The following is a 20,374-nucleotide window of genomic DNA, read 5'->3' as shown; positions in this document are numbered from 1 at the left end:
ACACACTCCCAAAACATGTGCATAGTAGTGCCTGTTGCATGATCTGGGCAGTGAGTGCAGTTGGGGCTTGCCAGTAATTTCATTTGAAAGCATTTTAAGGGAGTTGCATATGCCCTGTGTATTAGTTTAAAATGTATAAGTTGGTGTGCAAGATTCTTGGAGGCACTGTTTAAGTTTTCCCATATATCCTCCCATGATGGCTCTATACCAGAAGTCTTCAGTTCCCTTTCCCATACCCTCTCTATGGCTAGGCCTTTGGAGTGATGAAAGATCAAAGCATTGTAGATCACTGATACAGTTCCTCTAGAGCCCTGCTTTGGTCCAACCCATTTCTCCATGGGATGCTCTGGAATCGGCTGACTCCAGGGCACCCCATACGCCTTCATCGCAGATCTCAATCTGAGATATAGGAAATAAGAAGTATTTGACAGATCAAAATCAGTTTTCACGTCTGCAAATGATCGCAACGCAGTATTATCAAATAAATCCCCAAAAACATGGACACCTTTCTGAACCCATGGGGGAAAGACAAATGGCTTCCCACCTGATTGAAAATGAAAGTTGTTCCATAATGGAGTTGTTTTATGGAATAGCTTTGTTACCCCCAGCAGTTTTTCTGTTTTTTTCCAAATATTGAGAGAGTGAACTATAATGCTCCCATAGCGTAGTTGGATATTTTTGCGACCTGTGCCTGTATAGAGCAGGTCCTCTAAACGGTGTGGTTTCACACGCGCCGCCTCTATTTCCCTCCATGGGACTTGAGATTCTTGGCGTCTCCATACCTGCAATGGTCTAAGTTGAAAGGCATAATAGTAAAAATGTAAATTTGGGACCGCCAGGCCTCCTGTGAGCTTGCTTCTTTGTAACGTTGCTAATTTAATTCTAGCACGTTTTCCTCCCCAGCTGAATTTTGAAATGAGAGAGTGCATTTCAGATATAAAGTTGGTTGGGGGGGCAAGAGGAATCATGAAAAACAAGAAGTTAATACGGGGCAGGACGTTCATTTTGACAGTTGAGACTCTGCCTTGCATAGATACTTGGAGAGAGCTCCATCTCCGTAGATCATTAGCTATTTTCTTTTTAACACCATTAAAGTTTTCATGAACAATTTTATGAAGGTTAGGGTAAATTTCTATACCAAGGTAAATAAAGGATGAACACACAGGGATGCCAGCTGGTAGGGAGGCCATCTTAGCTGCTTGGTTCAAAGGGAGAAGGGCAGACTTAGACCAGTTGATTTTATATCCTGCCATATTGTGGAACTCGTCGAATAGAGTTAAGACGTGTGGTAGGGACTCTTGAATATTAGAGAGAAAGAGAAGGCAGTCATCGGCGTATAGGGAGAGGAAGTGTCTAGAGTGATCAACAGTGATGGGGGATATTACCTCACTTTCTCTAATGGCCTGTGCCAGCGGTTCTAATGACAATGCAAACAGCAGAGGTGAGCAAGGGCAGCCTTGCCTTGTTCCCCTGTTTAAGTTAAAGGCTGCAGATTGAAATGTACCAGTAAGGACTGAAGCAGTGACATCACCATATAAAACTTTTAACATGGAAATGAATTTCTGCCCAAAGCCGAATTTCTCTAGGACTATCCACAGGTAACCCCACTCTAGGCGGTCAAAAGCCTTTTCGGCATCAAGTGAAAATACAGCACAATCTTCTTCGTGAGCATCAGAAATGTCAATAATATGTAAGAGCCTCCTCAAATTATCTGATGCCACCCTACCTTTAAGAAACCCTGTTTGATCAAAATGTATGAGTTTACCCACTACATTTTCAATACGTGTGGCCAGCACCTTAGAATAAATTTTAATATCCCCACAGATCAGTGAGATGGGCCGGTAGCTGGAACATTCTAGTGGGTCCTTGCCCTTCTTAAGGAGGAGAGTAATTAGTGCATTTCTTTGATCCCTGTGGAAAGATCCCTGCTCGATTGCAAAATTTATGGAATCCAATAGCAGTGTCCCTAACTGATCCCAAAATACTACATAAAATTCAGGGGGTAGGCCATCCAGCCCAGGGGATTTCCCTCTATTCAGTGATTTCACTGCTGATTCAAGTTCTTCCATAGAGATAGACTTTTCTAAGTCATCAATATCTTCATCTAATTTTGGGAGAGATAGGCTATGAAGAAATGTCGCACACCTCTCAGCATTTAATTGGTCATCTGATGAATAGAGTTGGCGATAGAATGTTTTAAATTCATTGTTTATAGCTTCAGGCTGTGTCACAACCGTGCCCTCCGTTGTCCGAATTGCATTAATCATTGCTTTGGACTCACATTGTTTAAGTCTGAGAGCAAGTAATCTACTTGGACGGTCACCATCATAGTAGTATCTTTGTTTTGTTCTATGTAATATAAACTCTGCCTTTGCTAGGGATAGACTATGATATTCTCCTCTCAGTGCTGTGAGTAAGTTTGTGTTTGTCACTGAAGGAGTCACTGTTCGTTCTCGCTCTAATTTTTCAGTCTCCCTCTCAATTTCATTCATACGTTTGTTACGCCCAGAGTGCAATTTGGAGGAGAAACCTATACACACACCTCTTATGAAACATTTTGTTGTTTCCCACAATATTTGGGCATTGCTGCAGCTGTCTCTGTTGTGGCTAATAAAGTCACATAGTTGTTGTTTCATATGTGACAAAAAGGCCTCGTTGCTAAGGAGAGAGTTATTCAATCTCCACCTGTGTACTTTGGGGTGGTTAATAATTGGTGTTAGGGTACAGACTACCGGGGCATGGTCAGAAATTAAAATTGGAAGCATGTTAATATGACTGATGTTATTTGTAATAGATGGACTGATAAATATATAGTCTATTCTAGAGGAGGAGCCATGGCGGCCAGAATAAAACGAGTAGGCCTTAACTGTATCATTGCGAAGGCGCCAAATGTCCACTAAGTGTAGATCTGTTATGAATGACCTGAGAGATAATGAAGACGGTGGTATAGGCTCATGGGAGCTACTTGATCGATCCCATTCAGGGCACATGGTTGCATTAAAGTCACCTGCTATAATGCTATGGGAGTCACTGTATTTTAATAGAGAGTCACTGATAGCGGGTAGAAAGCCATCATCAAATGTGTTGGGTGCATAAATGCTGGCTAATAAAATCTTTGCATAATTAATAGCAAGTAGAACATAAACAAACCTTCCTTCATCATCCTTTCCATTTTCCACCACTAAGCATTGCAATTTCCTTTGGACAACAATTAGCACACCTCTCGTTTTAGAGGAAGCACATGAGTGAGCTATGACTTTGTAGTGTTTATTCTGAAATCGCTGCACATTAGTCTCTGTCAGGTGTGTTTCCTGAATCAATGCTATAGATATTTTCTTGCGGTGAAGGAATTCTAGACAGCGAGTGCGCTTAATGGGCGAATTTAAGCCTCTAACATTCCAACTAATAATGTTCAAGTCGGCCATTTATGTGGTGGGATACCAGACAGATCGACTGAAATATAGAAACGGAGGGAGTGGGAAGAAACTTCCCAAAGTAAAATGGCATACTGAAAACTGGGCATGCGTGTCTGAAAAGCTTCTGGTCGTACTGTATAAACAACAACAACATAGATGAACAAAACTATATACACAAATGCAAGCCGCCGGGCTCCTAATGGGCCCAAGGATTGCAACACACACACAAAAATCATTCCGGTGACGCAAATATGCGAAGCAGTCCACAACAACCCCTAAGAAGTAGGCAAGCTCCAGAGTAGACAAAACAAATATGTCACGGTATTTAAATGAATAAGGAGCAATCATAAGTCAACCAACAGAGGTAGGCTAAACATCCCCAAAACAAATGACTTGGATTGAATGAAAGCGAATTTCCAGTTCCCACAGGCTATTATATTTAAACTAAAGTAATGACGAAGTCAAAGAAAAAACCTTCAGATTATTACCAACTTGTAGGCGGCACAAGGCTAATTTAGCTCGGCGGAGAAGACTCATCCATCTCGTCTGATTCCTGTCGAGGTGAAGCTCCGTCGCGTCGTGGGATGGAGGCCCTCTGGAAAGTGTTCTGAAGAAAGTTCTCTGCGTCGGAGGGCGTATCGAAGTGGAAGAGTTGGCTCTGGTAGGTAACCTTAAGCTGGGCTGGATAGCGTAGAAATGGCTGTAGCCCCAGTGAGGTCATTTTCTTGTAAACCGGGACAAAAGCCTTCCTCTTGTTCGTGGTGTCTTTGCTGTAGTCCGGAAAGAACAGCAGGTTCTGGTCAGCATGCTTAACTGGCTGTGCCCTGGCTCCCTTCAAAATCGCCTGACGATCAGTGTAGTCCAATAACTTGAAGATCAAGGTGCGTGGACGGTTGTTGTTGGTGTCTCTCTCTGTTGTGTAAAGACGATGTGCTCGTTCAATTCGGATGGTTCGACCCAGCAAAGATGGTATCCACTTCGGTAGATTTCTCACCAGATAATCGATTGCATTCGAGCCTTCCTCACCCTCCTTCAACCCGATCAGTCTAAGGTTTGACATTCGGCTGCGGTCTTCCATCTGGGTTAGTCTAGAATTGAGATCGCTAACTTGCTGCTGGAGAGCATTAGCCTCATGCTTGCTAGCCCTCAATGCAGCCTGTAAGGTGTCGACTTTGGCGGTGTTGTTTTGAATAGCTTTACGAGAGGTGTCCACGTCTTTGGCTATGTGACCCAAGTTTTCCTCTGCGTGCTGTATTTGTGTTCTCAGTTCTGTTAATTGCGGAATTAGGATATTATTAACAGCCTCTGTCACGGCTGCCTGTATCATCAGGTTGAGGTTTTTCTGTTGTTCTAGCAAGGCTACTTTCATTGCTGAGGCGATTGCGTTATCCAAGTCCTCCTTCGACATGCCTACCATCTGTATCTTCTTTTCTTTCAACGGTGACATGCTTTCACCTTCTCGTTTGCCTGCTGACTTTCCGTGTGCCGTCATGTTGAATCTAATACTTGAGTTGGTTAACTTTATCGTGATAAAATTGAAATTTAAGGGGAATCGTGGAGGAGCTATCAAGCTACACGTGCATCGCAGACATGCGTCACCCCGGAAGTCCGTCCCCACCACTTTTGACGACTGAAAATAAAATGTATTTAACAGAAATCTCTTTAATACATGCCTATGCTTGTCACTTTACTTATAACCGTAGGCTACATGCATGGAGAAGATCGCGCATTTTGTAACATTGTAACAATGGATGGTCAGATATGCGATAGGGCAGTGAGGGTAATTCATTGTAACCATCGACTAGCAGGCCTAGCTCCGCAAAATAAGTTTCTAGCAACGTATGTATGGTATGCATGTTCATGTTGATTCAGAGATAGGCATAGACTACCATAGGCTGCTGGGCGTCAAGCTATATGACAGCATTTTATCATGTGGTGAATTAATAACTAACGTCAGTTTAACATGTCAGAACTTTTGATCGGCGTTTCAAGTACATTTCCCGAATAAAGCCTGTCGAGGTACACATCAAACTGTGGCGCAAGTGGTTGGAGCATAGGTGTCGTAAGCCAGCGACCGGGGTTCAATACCCAGTCGAGGAACCTCTCCGGAAACCATCAAAACAAAATGCAACGAGTTATTAAAGAAAATGACAGACTTTCTGTTTTGAGATTCTTTTTATGTTTGCGATGTCTGCTGAAAAGAAAAGTGAATATGTTAATTCGTGGTTCAGCGCGCACTCACACACATTTTTACATTGACATAGTGTCGGCCTCAAGTGTCGTCCTCAGTGCCGCATAGGTAGGCTATAATGTAGTGAACTGGTTAGACGAGTGTGGGGGAGGGGGAATGATAGCACAAGACAATTGCTCTTCATGAAATGAATCTCACAGGCGGCTGTCGGTTTTTAAATGTAGCCTACTACACCACTTGCGAAATCGGACGTGGCACATAGCCTAATTATTATTAGGCTACTGGATAGCAAATCCATAGACTTTGTTATATCCTTGGCGGAGATAATAATTAGACCTATCAAATTAAAAGCACACTACGACAGGTATAGTACTTGTGTGATCACGCAACACAAGAGAGCATTTAGCGATGGGACAGTTGTGAATGAGTGCTTAACACCCTGGAGTCTAAATACCCCCGGGGGATTTGAAAAACTGTTCCAAACACACATCTCAATCTCTGCTTTTATCATATTATAGAAACACAATTAGAAGCCTTAATCAACTCGTTTTCAAATATATAGCCTATGTTTTAAGAGAATATGGCAATGATAATGGCACTTTCTAAAAACAATAAATTCTTAGGATTTGTCCTCTCACCTGCAGCAGGCCCATTCAAAAGCCCATCCACCTAATTTGCATTTGAAAGAGCCAATCACTAAAGTGACACATTTAGTCTAGCCTACTTTATGAGTTTTTTTTGACCCCTCTAATAAATTGCCTATAGTCCTACTACGATAATGGAGGAAGGGCTGCCTAACTGTTCCCCCTAAGAGTTTTTTCATAAGATAAAATGTTTAGGCCTACTCTATTTAAGTTTAGGATTTGGTAGACAAGACAACATCGGAAAAGTTATTCAGATAAACAATGTTTTATTGAATTAAAGGAAAGAAAATGTATCGCCAGGGTTTCGGGGCTTGCGAAGGCATTCGTTGATCTTATCGATGCAGTCCTTGCGGCCACTCTCCCCATCGTAGGAAACTTTCTGCTTAGTGTTAACAACACAAAGGTCTTGACTTTATGTGGCAGTGCTTGCTTGCCCTTCGATCCATCCCAGTTGGTGGTTTTGCACCAGGCTCTGTAGTGCTCCTTTGTGGTGATGGCTCTGAAGAGCAAGCATCCGTATCTACCAACGTTGCCGGGACTCTGTTGGTGAATCCGAGCATGTTGTTCTGGGCCAACAGCAAGCAAAGTCACGTCTTCGTGCTGAGAAGGAACTTGAATGCTGTTGTCGAATGTGGCAGAGAATACAGAAGAAGACTTTAACTATTACTTATATATTCTTATAACGAAACTCGAAGAAAAAATACGAGGACTGACCATCTCGCCTCTCCGCGTTTCCCCCAATAGGCCTACCATGGCGACAAAGACAAATAAATATGATTTGACATTTTAATGTTTGTAGCGCGCCAGTTTACCCAGTGTGTGTGCATTGAGTAGTTCCTTAAAATACGGAACAAAGAGCATCCTGTAGGCTATCTGTTCAATACAGAAGAAGACTTTAACTATTACTTATATCTTTCTTATAACGAAACGCGAAGAAAAAATACGAGGACTGACCATCTCGCCTCTCCGCGTTTCCCCCAATATCATGGCGACAAAGAGAAATAAATATGATTTGACATTTTAATGTTTGTAGCGCGCCAGTTTACCCAGTGTGTGTGCATTGAGTAGTTCCTTAAAATACGGAACAAAGAGCATCCCGTAGGCTATCTGTTTAATACAGAAGAAGACTTTAACTATTACTTATATATTTCTTATAACGAAACGCGAAGAAAAAATACGAGGACTGACCATCTCGCCTCTCCGCGTTTCCCCCAATATCATGGCGACAAAGAGAAATAAATATGATTTGACATTTTAATGTTTGTAGCGCGCCAGTTTACCCAGTGTGTGTGCTTTGAGTAGTTCCTTAAAATACAGAACAAAGAGCGTCCCGTAGGCTATCTGTTTAATACAGAAGAAGACTTTAACTATTAGGCCTACTTATATATTTCTTATAACGAAACGCGAAGAACAAATACGAGGACTGACCATCTCGCCTCTCCGCGTTTCCCCCAATATCATGGCGACAAAGAGAAATAAATATGATTTGACATTTTAATGTTTGTAGCGCGCCAGTTTACCCAGTGTGTGTGCATTGAGTAGTTCCTTAAAATACGGAACAAAGAGCGTCCCGTAGGCTATGTTTAATACAGAAGAAGACTTTAACTATTACTTATGTATTTCTTATAACGAAACGCGAAGAACAAATACGAGGACTGACCATCTCGCCTCTCCGCGTTTCCCCCAATATCATGGCGACAAAGAGAAATAAATATGATTTGACATTTTAATGTTTGTAGCGCGCCAGTTTACCCAGTGTGTGTGCATTGAGTAGTTCCTTAAAATACGGAACAAAGAGCGTCCTGTAGGCTATGTTTAATACAGAAGAAGACTTTAACTATTACTTATATATTTCTTATAACGAAACGCGAAGAACAAATACGAGGACTGACCATCTCGCCTCTCCCCGTTTCCCCCAATATCATGGCGACAAAGAGAAATAAATATGATTTGACATTTTAATGTTTGTAGCGCGCCAGTTTACCCAGTGTGTGTGCATTGAGTAGTTCCTTAAAATAGCCTACGGAACAAAGAGCGTCCCGTAGGCTATCTGTTTAATACGGAAGAAGACTTTAACTATTACTTATATATTTCTTATAACGCTGGCTGTAGGCGATTTCTATAGGCCTAACCATTTTCATTCATTTCAACAATGGTTCATTGAAGTGTCGTTTGAATAATTTCGCCAGTCATCACCTTCATTTTAATGATTCAATGAGATTAAGGAGTCGACTATTGACGGATATGCGGTCTTCATCATTAAATGCAGTTGAAACTTTCTGCCACCTGGTGGTTGTTTGGGTACATTGCCTTAGCCTCGAAAAAAATCGGCTTGACGCACTGCGGGATCTCTTCGGGAGTCCCGCGGGAGAAGGTGCATTCTCAACCCGTACCCACTGTAGGCTAGCCCCTACCAAACGTGTAGGCCTACACCCCGTTTAGACATAGGCTTTTAGGCTACTGACTGTTTTTTGTCCTAATATAAAAGGGGCTTCGACATAAATCGCTACTTCAACATCAGGCTGTAGTCTACAAAGTTTAGACTTGTATCATAACACTTTCGGTTTCGTTGCTACTTCGGCCATCAACTGTCTATTCAACGCTATTGGGCTCGCACTGAATTTGAGGAAGTGGTGGGGGAGGTGTAGCCTAATTGTAGTCAAATTTTGTAGTTCTTTGGTTCGTACCCGAACCCCAAAGTGCCAGAAAAAGCGATACAGACACCGTCAGGCCATCACAGGGGTCTTAGAAATGTGTTACAAAGGTTGAAAAACTGCATGGTGTTGCTTTAAGCTCAATGACCCTGATGAAGGCGTAAGCCGAAACGTTGGAATAAAAAATCTTTAAGTTCCGAGTGTGCCACGACACTTCTGTTTATAGTTAACCTTTACCGCCGTGAGCACCTCACAAGGTGTGCGTTTACTCATTCAAACAAATGCTTTAAGCTCAATAACAAAATAAATAAAATGTGAAGGCTGCTCCTGCCTCCGTTTTTCCATTGTGATGACCATAGCTCAAAAGCTTGACCACAGTCCCCCACAGCATCCACCGCCAGCTAATTCTCTTGCAACAGATGTGACGTATTTCATGGAAAGTTTAAAGGTAATTCCTAGGTGAGTCCCACATGTAAAAGATGTCTTCAAAGCTGGGATAAACTGTTGAAAGGCGAATGTCCCACAGCTCCTGTAAGCCTGCACTCCCATACAGAGGGTCATGCCCAATGTCCGTGGGTTGGGTCAGGTACCTGCCTTCAGGGATGTAATGTGCTGCCACAACTTCAGCAGGTGGAGATGGTTCCAGAGGTACTCTGGATGTTTGCAGGTTGTTAGCAAACAGGACATCAGGTAATGACAGAATTTGGATCATCATCAGTAATAAACCATGCAAAAGTCACGCAGGTGACTGGAAAGCATGCAATATTTGATTCAAAATGTGGCTGCAAAAGCCACTGTCACCCAATGCCAAAGCAGACGTACTTAAAAACAAATGATGATTGTCTTTTGTGCGAGTCAACAATGTTTGGCACCTAATTAGTTTTGTTAAGAGGCGTGAGTGAGATTCTTCTCAAACTGTCCATGCACAAACATTACACATGATATTTGGTCCATTAACTGATGCATGAATTATGAGAGCCTGAGACAATTTTTTTTAATCTTGTTTTTACATTACTTGGGACAAGAAAATGTTCAATTCTTTTCAAAAATATTAATTTTTCAGAGTTACGAACATGTCCACTACAGTGGACTACATGCACCTCAGCACTCAAACATAAAAGTGTAAACCTAATATAAAAATTAAACAAACTGAGTTTTTCCTCAAATTAACCTAATTTTATGGTCATCAACCATTAGTTCATCAATCCTATCAATTTGCACCCTGACTCTCTGCATCTCCTTCATAATCGTCATATCCCATGCCTCTATTGTTCTCTGGCAGCCACTCATCACCACTTTTGTCACTATTCTGATCACTACTGGAGTCAGAGGGGTCTGCCCTATTTTTTGCAGCACTTGTGGACCAAAAGTATGATAAAATGATAATAAAACTACAACTAATATGCATAAAAAATCATAACTCTAAATATTAATATTATGCATACAATGTATAAAACTAACAAATATACCCAAAATGCACTGAATTGCAACCAAAATAGTTATTGTAAGAGATGAATCAACCATATGACTTGTGTTAGAAATATACAGTCAGTGGCGTCATGCCCATTGAAGTAAAGGGGGCACGTGCCCCCTCTGATTTTTCGTCCCTGATATTTTTTTTTATCATAACTTTCCGATTATGCTCCATTCCAGAGCCTATAACGACTCAAATGTATTCTTCTGGATGTGTAATAAACCTATAGCTATAAAGACCGGCCATATCAGCCCTTTTCCTTTGTAGCATGTATGTTCCCGTAGAAACGCACACGCACGTCGAGCGCGCATTGTTGTGCTTATGTTGAACTGTTACAGTTAACGTAGGCTACAATTTGAACAGTTGAACTGCACCGTTTGGACAGCTACAGTCAATGGTGTTGAAGTGGTAAGGCTATGCAATAAATCAACATTACATTCGGATGATATTAAAAAAGTAGCCTAGCGGAATTATTTGTGGACCTGGAAATGTTGGTGATGATGATCAAGTTCACCAAACGCTCCAAAATCGCATTTCCAGGGAAGCCGGCTTCTCAGGGAGTGAATGGGTAGTGCTGTAGCCCGTCAGGACAAACTGTTTTATCTCACTCTGAACGTGGCTAGAACTTGTTGTGATTGAAAGCATAGGTTATGTCGCGATTGGAGAGGAAGAGTTTCAAGTCCAGATGCGTTGACGTTAGTATTGGCAGGTGAAGTTATAGTTAAAGCCAAGGCAAGTTGGAGCTCAAATTCTCGTAGGCTACAGTATATTTGTGAGCAATACAGTCGGTTCCTATTTATCCTACTGTAAATTAAACTGTAATGTGGAGTTAGGTTCTACAGAGTTTGTGACTTGCTTTTGTTTCAGTTGTGTAGGCTTTGTAGCCAGATAGCTCGCTATAGGCTAACCCCTGACAAGGCTAATGTTTACTTGAATTTTAAAAGCCATTTGATAGTCTTCCCCACCGGGGGAGATTCAAAATAGAACAGCAAGGCAGATGAACGTACGGAATAGCCACACAGAAATAATTAGTGCATTAGTGGCAAATAGCCTATTTAAACTTCCTCCAAAGTGAACTGGTATAATGTAGCCAAGCCAGGTGACATGTCTCAGAATTCTAAGGTAGCCTACTGTTTGGTATATTCTGGGATTTTGGGATCTTTATAGCAACATAGCACCCTTAATATTTATCTAATAATTTACCCCCCCCCCCCGTCGGAAAATTATTGCAACGTCGCTGATTGTGCCCCCTAAGAATTTTGGCTTGCATGACGCCCCTGTATACAGTACCTAACATGCATGACGTCCACTTCATTGGACACATGGTTAATCGCAATTTACAACTTATTTGAAATATTTTGTTAACAATTTTTCAGAGCAATATTGTTCCTTAGATATTCCTGCATATCATCATATTTTTTTTACCTCTAGGGTTATCCTTTTATAGAAGGAATGACAGGATATTCTAGCAGTGGTCAACAAGTGTGGCTTTCTGTCGGCCATCTTTGATTCAGAGGATGTTCGCTTGTAGTTACAACACCTAACCACTGAACACACCTCAATGGTCGGGGGCAGCAGAGAGCAGTCTAACGACTGATATGCAACTCCACCATAGAAACTATTGCGTTTGGGAGAAAATGACTTTTAAATAGCTGTCCACTGTAGTGACCGCTATGCGCCAGAGGGTTAAAAACACCTAGTTTGACCTGTCCCTATTGTCTGTTGGTATTTATTTACATTTGCTGACTTAATGTTGTATGTACTCTAACATACATTATTATGGAAGATATTATTTGTATATTCTTGTAAACAATCTCTAACATCAACCTCTAATTCACTAGGTCCCGTGTTGGTGCAAATATCACATTGATTGTCGCGTAGGGCCTACACAAAACTGCTTGATCATAAACTGGGCTAGAAGACAGGAAGGGTTCACTTGAGTGTAACAATACAATGTGTGGACATTTCTCAGCATCAATAGTAACATGAATTCTGCAATTACAGTGGTCATGCCCCTCTGCCTGTTGGAAAGCCAATTGCAATGCAGAATTAATGTTGCAACTGTTGCTGAGGAGAGTCCACGCTATTGAATCCCCCTGGGGTCAGCTTGAGCTTCACAAGCAGAGTGTCAACATCAGCAGCCTAGTGTAGCCTACAGGATGAACGGCCTAAGTGAGAGACAATCATGAATTAACCTAATACTGCTTGACACACATATACTGGAGCATATTGAGCAGTGAGGTCTTAAACAGCCCCCAAGGTTCAGCATCACGCATTTCTTTTGACGCAACGTGTCACTTAGAAGTGGGGACTGTTATGTTTAATCCAGCGGATTACTACATAACAGCACATACTACATTTTACAACTACCAGCCATGCATACATGAGCTGAGTCTGAGATACTAAACATTCGCCCGTGTAAAGCCCACGGAAACGCAACGAGTCGCCTGCGCTTTCCAGCGCAGCCACTGATCAGGGAATAGCACGAGGTTTGGCTTCCCCAGCAGCCTAGAGGCGCAAACAACAAACCTTTCCGATTTTCTATGTTTTCAATTATCCAATTTTCTATCAAGCTCAACACATATGCAAAATAAAAAATACGATTCCAAAATGGTCCGTGTATGCTTCGTTCATTTGATATTCAATTAAGAGCCAAAAATCAAAAAATCAAAAAAATGACTTGTTATTTCATTATTTGTTTATGAATGTGATACGAAGAAGAAAATAACGCTTTGTTTTTCAGACTTTTGATTTCGTGGTCAGATCAAAAGTAGAATATTTAAAAAACGGACTCAGGGCTAACTGATTTTGATATTCATTTTTTTCCGATTGCTGTGACCTGGAAGTCAATTCAACGTCACTTTCTTGGTCTTTCAGTGCTCAGTGTTGCCAATTTAGTGACTTATTTGTTGCTAGCTTTAGCGACTTTTGGCAATTTTAGCGACAGAAAATATTGTCTGGCAAACCAGAATCTGCGCGACTTTGCGCAACTCAGTGTCATTGTTGAATCGTCAGAAAATCATCTCCCTTCTCGTGCCTGTTTTCTTGAACATTGCATTCGCCCAAATCGTTGCTCCATGATTATAGAAGTAGCCTATGATTAGTCTGTAGTAGCCTAGGCTATCAGGCCATGTTATTGCCTGGAAGTAGGCTACAGTGGGTTGACACACTGAGGACGGCTTGACGCCGAAACGCGTTTATCTTTTAGGCATGGTGCTACAATAAAGAATAAAAAGATAGGCCTAACGAACTATAGTGAGTGCGGTTCTTTTGCACATTGGAATTCCCTAGAAGTGGCCACTTACTTCACGCACATTGAATTGTATTACAACTTATCGCCACGAGGTGGCAGTTTTAAGTCCGCTGGTGTTTTGTTTACCGGTGTTATGTTTGTATGTCTGCTTTTCCCATAGACAGTAAAAGATATGGACAGAGCTATCACGTAGACGGCAGCAGAGACCGAGGAAGCAAATTTCAAAATTTTTTTTAGGTCTTCTATTTCCCTCATAGGTCTCCTGCGCAGGCTCAGGTGTCGTACATGTGACGTAGGCACGTAGTCTGACCGAGTCCAGAGAGGGTTAAAGCGGAAGGATCTTTGCCGAGTCTGACCTAAAGCGACCATAGACCTACTCTCGCTGGACGCATGCGCCTTAACACTTTAGCATTGATTTCGGAAAACGTTGATTACTCAGCCGATAAGACAGTTACGAGATTATGATGTCAATTTCACAATGTAGTATGTACTCCGACAATAGAAAATGTTCATATAAAGGCTTAAAACGCTTCAGCTCTAATGTAATTTGATGTCAAAGTGGCGCTTACGCCCCATAGGATTCAATGGAATGGCCAGCTAGCCACGGTCTTCTTTTTAGCATGGCGGCCGCCATACTGTCTACACTCTCAGAACGTTCGCTGCCCCTTTGGCTTTTCCCCACCTACTGGTTTCTTTGCGCATGCTCGCGTTGCTCACAACAGATGCTGGAGTTTTCATCTGTGCCATCACTACACTAGAACCACTCGGATGAAAGACATGTGAAATACACGCAATAATTTCAGCAAAAAGTGGACCACAACTTCATTCACAAGCAGAGTAAACAGTTCAAATTAGAAAAACCTAGATTGTCAGCTGAGGGGACGTTTAAATAGCCATAACCTAGGCTAACCATAGTCTTTAGGTTAAATATGGTAAAGTTATATTCGGACTGGTCTGACAGAAGCAGCAGCTGGCAATTGGAAGTCAATAAGTAATTTCCGGGGTCACAGCAATCGGAAAAAAATAAATATCAAAATCAAATTGGTCCCTAAGTCATTTTTTCAAATGTTCTACTTTTGATCTGACCACGAAATCGAAAGTCTGAAAAACAAAGCGTTAATTGCTTCTTCGTATCACATTCATAAACACATAATGAAATAACAAGTCATTTTTGTATTTTTTGATTTTTGATTCTCAATTGAATATCAAATGAACGAAGCATACACGGACCCAAAATCTTACTGACGTTTTTACCTGGCGAAAAAAACACAATATTAGGGAATGTAAATACATTTTCCAATTTCCGAACATTGAACTGATAATCGTTACACGGACCAGCTTTAGTTTCGCTTTGTGAAAACCGGATGGTGAAAACCATCCAGCGCGGTAGAAAAATGCCGAAAAAAAGACATTAAGACATCATTTGAATTGGCTAGAGCCGGTCTGTTAAATGGAAAACCATTTTGGTAACATTGCTCAAAGTTACATCTACATGCTACTGCTACTGTACATGCCATTGTCTGCATAAAACAGTCTGATACAACCACTAGGCAATTGGAATAATCAAAATCATCATTAAATGTATCATAGCCAAATATCTCAGATGGTAGATTTATGCTACAAAATCCTGTCCGACAACATCGACTGTTGTTTCTCAACATTATTTTGATTCACATCTCTCCGTTTTTGATCATTTTGAAATAGGCATAAGGCTATACCCTGTAGAAGCTCAAAGTGAATGTATAGCCTATTATAGGCTCCTGTAGAAGGTCAAAGTGAATGTATATTATAGGCTATCTTTAGTTAGCCTACCGTTAAAATAGGACAATTCCTCAAAGCAGAAAAGGCAGCCAAGGGTCGCAAAAATGACATCCGGACAAGATCACTTTTACGCGCACTTGAAGTAGGCCTAATTTCATCATATGACGTCCTACCATAAACCTCTGTCTACGGTGGGCGAATTACCAGAAATGGGAGGGGAAGCCTAACTCAGTAGGCGCTGTCGTCACCTGTTGCTTCCCGATATCATTCAGGGTTCAGGGTTTTCAAATTTGGTGCCGCGGCACTCTGGGGTGCCGACCGTGACGCATACTCAGGGGTATTAGGGCTTGATCATTTACAGTTTTTTACGATTGTTTACACACTAAAATATTTTTTTCCACACAATTAGCAAACTTTTACTCCAAGGAGTAAAACACCTCAACAGATTTGCACAACATTACACACAATGTCTGCTTCACCCTTTTTGCAAAACATTACACACAGTGATTTGTAAAACTCTACGCACATTTCCACACCTTAGACACAGATAAAGATTGTGAGGTTACTTCCTTGTCATTACAAAGCCCCGGATTGCCAATGACTACACTAATGCACGAATTGGATAATCACATCCACCAGGTGTGTAAGCACACATGTGCAAAATTGAAAACGCAGCACTCAGGTGTGCTATACAGTCTTGTTGCTTTTGCAGTAGTTGCTCTTCAGAGTCAAAGTGTATGTACTTTATGCAGTAGTTTTTGTTTGTCTACAGATTTTATTTGTTCAATTGATTTCATTGTTGGTTGATTACTGTAACTGATTATGGTTAGAAATACTGTAAGTATTGAAAGAAATACTTGAAATATTCAGTCTACAGCAGTCTTCAGTGTTGTACAGTGCAAGTGCAAGTTTATCTATTTATGTACACTTTCCCTATGTCGAACTAATCATGAAGAATGTTGTGGGTTTGTCACTATTTTTTGGACATCTAAATGATCCCTTACATCACAATGTCTGGGCAAAAATCTAGCACATGCTATTTCCTAATTTTTCTTTTTACAAATGCGTTTTGCATTTATCACTGCAGTGTGAAACTGGCTGCAATAGTGTCTGATCATTGAGGACTGTGTTTGTTAAATGACAACTAATAGCATTTTTACAAATACATGTATATGTTTTGACTGAAGTGTGTATGTTTTGACTAAAGTGTGTTTGTTCTGACTGAAGTGTTTCATTTTGCAAAGAATCTAGGAATTATGCAAACTGAGTGTGGCGTTTGGATACCTGTGCTTAAATTTTGTTAAAAAGAACTCGGTTTGAAAAATTGTGTGTAAGCAATTGAAAAAAACTGTAACAACATGTTTTTAAGCCATAATAATTATATTGCAATTTTATCAATTAAAGTTTTCTTTGCAGCAGAAACAACAATAGTAGTCCGGCAGTCAAATGCCATAATTTAGGTGAACCTGGTTTTATCGGTTAAAGTTACTTACTATAGGGTAGCCTACTAGAATAAATAAAACAGTGTGTTTGAAATAATGGAATTTGTGCTCTCTCATGATGGGTCGATGGGACATGGAGTGTGGGTTTGCTGATCAGGGGGAGGGGGCGTGGCACTGTGCCAATGCCACGCCCCCTCCACCCTGAGAAACAAAGTCTCACTCCTTGCAAACTTAAACACTGGAGAGCCCTGATGTTGGCCATATCACTACTATGGACATGCATACCATACAATATCTGATGATCAAAGATTTTTTTGATATTATACTAAAAATTACCACCCTAGATTACGCTACCGCTCATAAATGCGGAAGTAATCATTTTTTAAAGTGTAATTGCACCCTGAAATATGATTTTTGAACTGTTGCTTGATTGAAATTACTCATAAGTGATGACCTACACTATTACCAGGGTTGATATTGACAAAAATCGTGTTTCCCGAGAAAAGTAACATTTCGTATGATTTTGTATTGGAGATATAGCTCTCCGCGCCCTCTACAGGTTGAAACATGCCATGGCATTTTGGTCCAAAATGCTATTGGAATGCTGACGTAGTCCTGCACTTTTCTGCCAAGACTACGTCACCGGGTTGTTACAAATTAGGAATGAAACGCCCCAACACCTGCTGCCCTGATTAGCCTACCTGTGATAAGCCAGCACTCATTCCCAGATTGACACGAAATCACCATGGTTGATTGGCTGCAGCAATGCTGCACTACCTTCCAAATTTCAGAACGTCCTGCCCATTTTGAAAGCCTTTTTCAGAAATGTGAAGTGGTGGAGTTATGGGGTGAAGTTACACTTTAATATAGGCGGTCTTGTTCATCTCCACGTTTCATGATTGGCCAAAGTCACCGAAACCCCGAGAACGCGCACAGATCTGAGCTGAAAGCCTAGTTTGACAAATGTATCACATACCTGCTATCGTATAGGATCACTTAACTTAATACCCGAGTTAAGGCTTTGTGCAGCCTTGATATGTCGAGATAGCCTAGATACAGCGCCCTCCACAATTATTGGCACCCCTGGTTAAGATGCGTTAAAAGCCTTAAAATAAATATTTTTTTTTATTATTGTAGAAGCATACTCTCACACTGAAAATTGTAGAAAAATTTAACCTTCAACTCAAGTGAATTTTAAGGTGGGAAAAAAATCCTGCCTGAGAAATAATTAAATTCTTCATAAAATCACCTGTTCCACAATTATTGGCACCCCTAACAATTCCTAGGAAATAAATGTAATTGAAGTATTTCTGTAATTTCTGTCATTTCTACAGTAGTTTACAAAGTCAGTCAGAGGCCCTTTCCAAAACGGATCCCTACTCACTTCGACTCGGTTAGCGAGTGAACTTCCTTTTCAAGTCCACTCGTGGGTTGCGGAGAACACTCGCATTGAAGGGTTAGGGGGTTAAAACAGCGCTACATTTCGGATGCGCTTGAAGGGAGAAGGAAATTGACGTCATATTATAGTTTTCATATCAATTATGAAGGCAATATATATTAAATCGCCAATTAAGATGTTCTGGACACCCCTGTGTATTACATCCCTCTTCTCTCCTTTCATTACTATGAGTGAGGAGTTGCATGTTATGCTTTATTTAACATCAAATTATAAAAGTGCTGTAAATGCGACCTGCACATGTGTTTAAATATTACAGTCTACTTCTGTACGATCTTGCACATTTTACTGAGTATCAAACTAAACATGAGTTGTCACAATGTAGCTTAAATCACGCTTTTGTCTGTAAATGCTGTCATACGGACCAAAAAACAACTGGCAGGGAGATACACGAGCTGCACGGACACTTGAAAACGGTTGCACCTGCGTTTCAAGACAGCATCCATGCTGACTTGCTCCTGGAGGCGTGGTAGCCCCTCCCCCTAGGCACTTCACTCGACTCAAAATTCGTTTCGGATGATACTCAATGTGGCGGACCCTCGCGTGAACGCGCAAACGAAGTGGAAGTTTGTAGGACTAGGGTTTAGGGGCAGGTTTCGGAAAAGGTCAGAGTGTGTAGGAACATTCATTTAGTCATTCTTAACATCCTGTTTCCCTGGGCTATAAATATGACGTGACACAAAGGCCATTTCTCTTCAACATGGGAAAGACAAAGGAACACACTGTTCAAGTAAGGCAGATGTGTGTCGACCTTCACAAGTAAGGCAATGGCTACAAGAAAATAGCCACTCGCACACCTGCCCATATCTATGGTCAGAGGAATCGTTAAGAAGTTTAAAACAACTGGAGCAGTGGTAAACAAGCCTTGAAGAGGACACACGTTTATTTTGCAACCACGCATAGTGAGGAGGATGGTAAGAGAAATAAAAAATCTCGAAAACTCACTGTTACAGAATTGCATCAAATGGTTGCATCTTGGGGTCACAAAGTCTCCAAAACAACCATCAGGCGCTATCTACATGCCAAAAAGTTGTTTGGGAGGCATGCATGGAAAAAAACCTTTCTCACTCAAAATCATAAGCACAAACGTCTGGAGCGGTACTGGGTCTTCAACTGGGACCGTGTGCTTTTGGTCAGATGAGACAAAGTTATAGCTTTTTGGCAGCAAACACTCTAAGTGGGTCTGGCGTAACAAAAAGATGAATATGCAGAACAGCACCTCATGCCCACTGTGAAGTATGGGGGAGGATCGGTGATGCTGTGGGCCTGGGAACCTTGTTAGGGTGCATGGCATCATGAATGCTTTGAAATACCAGGACATTTAAAATCAGAATCTGGTGGCCTCTGCCCGAAAGCTGAAGATGGGTCGTCACTGGGTCTTTCAGCAAGATAATGACCCTAAACATATGACCAAGTCTACACAGAAATGGTTCACCAGACACCGTATCAAGCTCCTACCATGGCCATCTCAGTTCCCAGACCTCAACCCCATTGAAAACCTGTGGGGTGACCTGAAGAGGAGAGTGCAGAGGAGAGAATCCAGGTTGTTGGATGATTTGGAGATTTTGTGCAAAGAGGAATGGTCAAAGATCCCTCTTTCTGTTTTCTCTAATCTTGTGAAACATTATAAGACAAGATTAGGTACTGTTTTATTAGCAAAAGGGGGTTGTACAAAGCATTAACACCAGGGGTGCCAATAATTGTGGCACACATGATTTGATGTAAAATAATTATTTCTTAATGTGGGATTTTTTTCCTTCTAAATAAATGCACTTGTATTAAAGGTTGGATTTTACGCTTTTTTTAATTGTGGTCCTATATTATTTGGAAAGAAAATGAATTTATTAGAAGCTAAAGAACGCATCTTAACCAGGGGTGCCAATAATTATGGAGGGCACTGTATGTCTAACTTGCTTCGTAGGATACCCCTCTGGTGAGACTGTTGTTGTTGCACTCTTTCAGTGTCTGTTGGAAGTGCTGTATCAGATCCATTTACATAGACATCTAGGTTGTTTTCTTCTTTCAGGTGTTAGATGGAGATGTGTCTCCTGGGTTATGATGTGTAGGCAACTACACCATCAAG

At 41.2% G+C, this 20,374-nt stretch overlaps 1 protein-coding gene across 2 annotated transcripts in view; it reads right to left on the bottom strand.

The window, feature by feature from the left end:
• The window catches only part of LOC134066458 (uncharacterized), a 73,832-nt gene extending 58,254 nt beyond the window's left edge, over positions 1–15,578 (bottom strand). For both annotated transcript variants that reach the window (XM_062521807.1, XM_062521808.1), the window contains exon 1: positions 15,445–15,578. The gene's annotated coding sequence lies outside the window, so the exon portion shown is untranslated. The remainder of the gene's footprint in view (positions 1–15,444) is intronic.
• Positions 15,579–20,374: the final 4,796 nt, after the last annotated feature.

The sequence above is a fragment of the Sardina pilchardus genome, chromosome 19 (assembly GCF_963854185.1).
Source record: "Sardina pilchardus chromosome 19, fSarPil1.1, whole genome shotgun sequence".
Lineage (NCBI taxonomy): Eukaryota > Metazoa > Chordata > Actinopteri > Clupeiformes > Clupeidae > Sardina > Sardina pilchardus.
The sequence above is the reverse complement of the archived record's forward strand: the minus strand, read 5'-3'. Positions and strand labels throughout refer to the sequence as shown.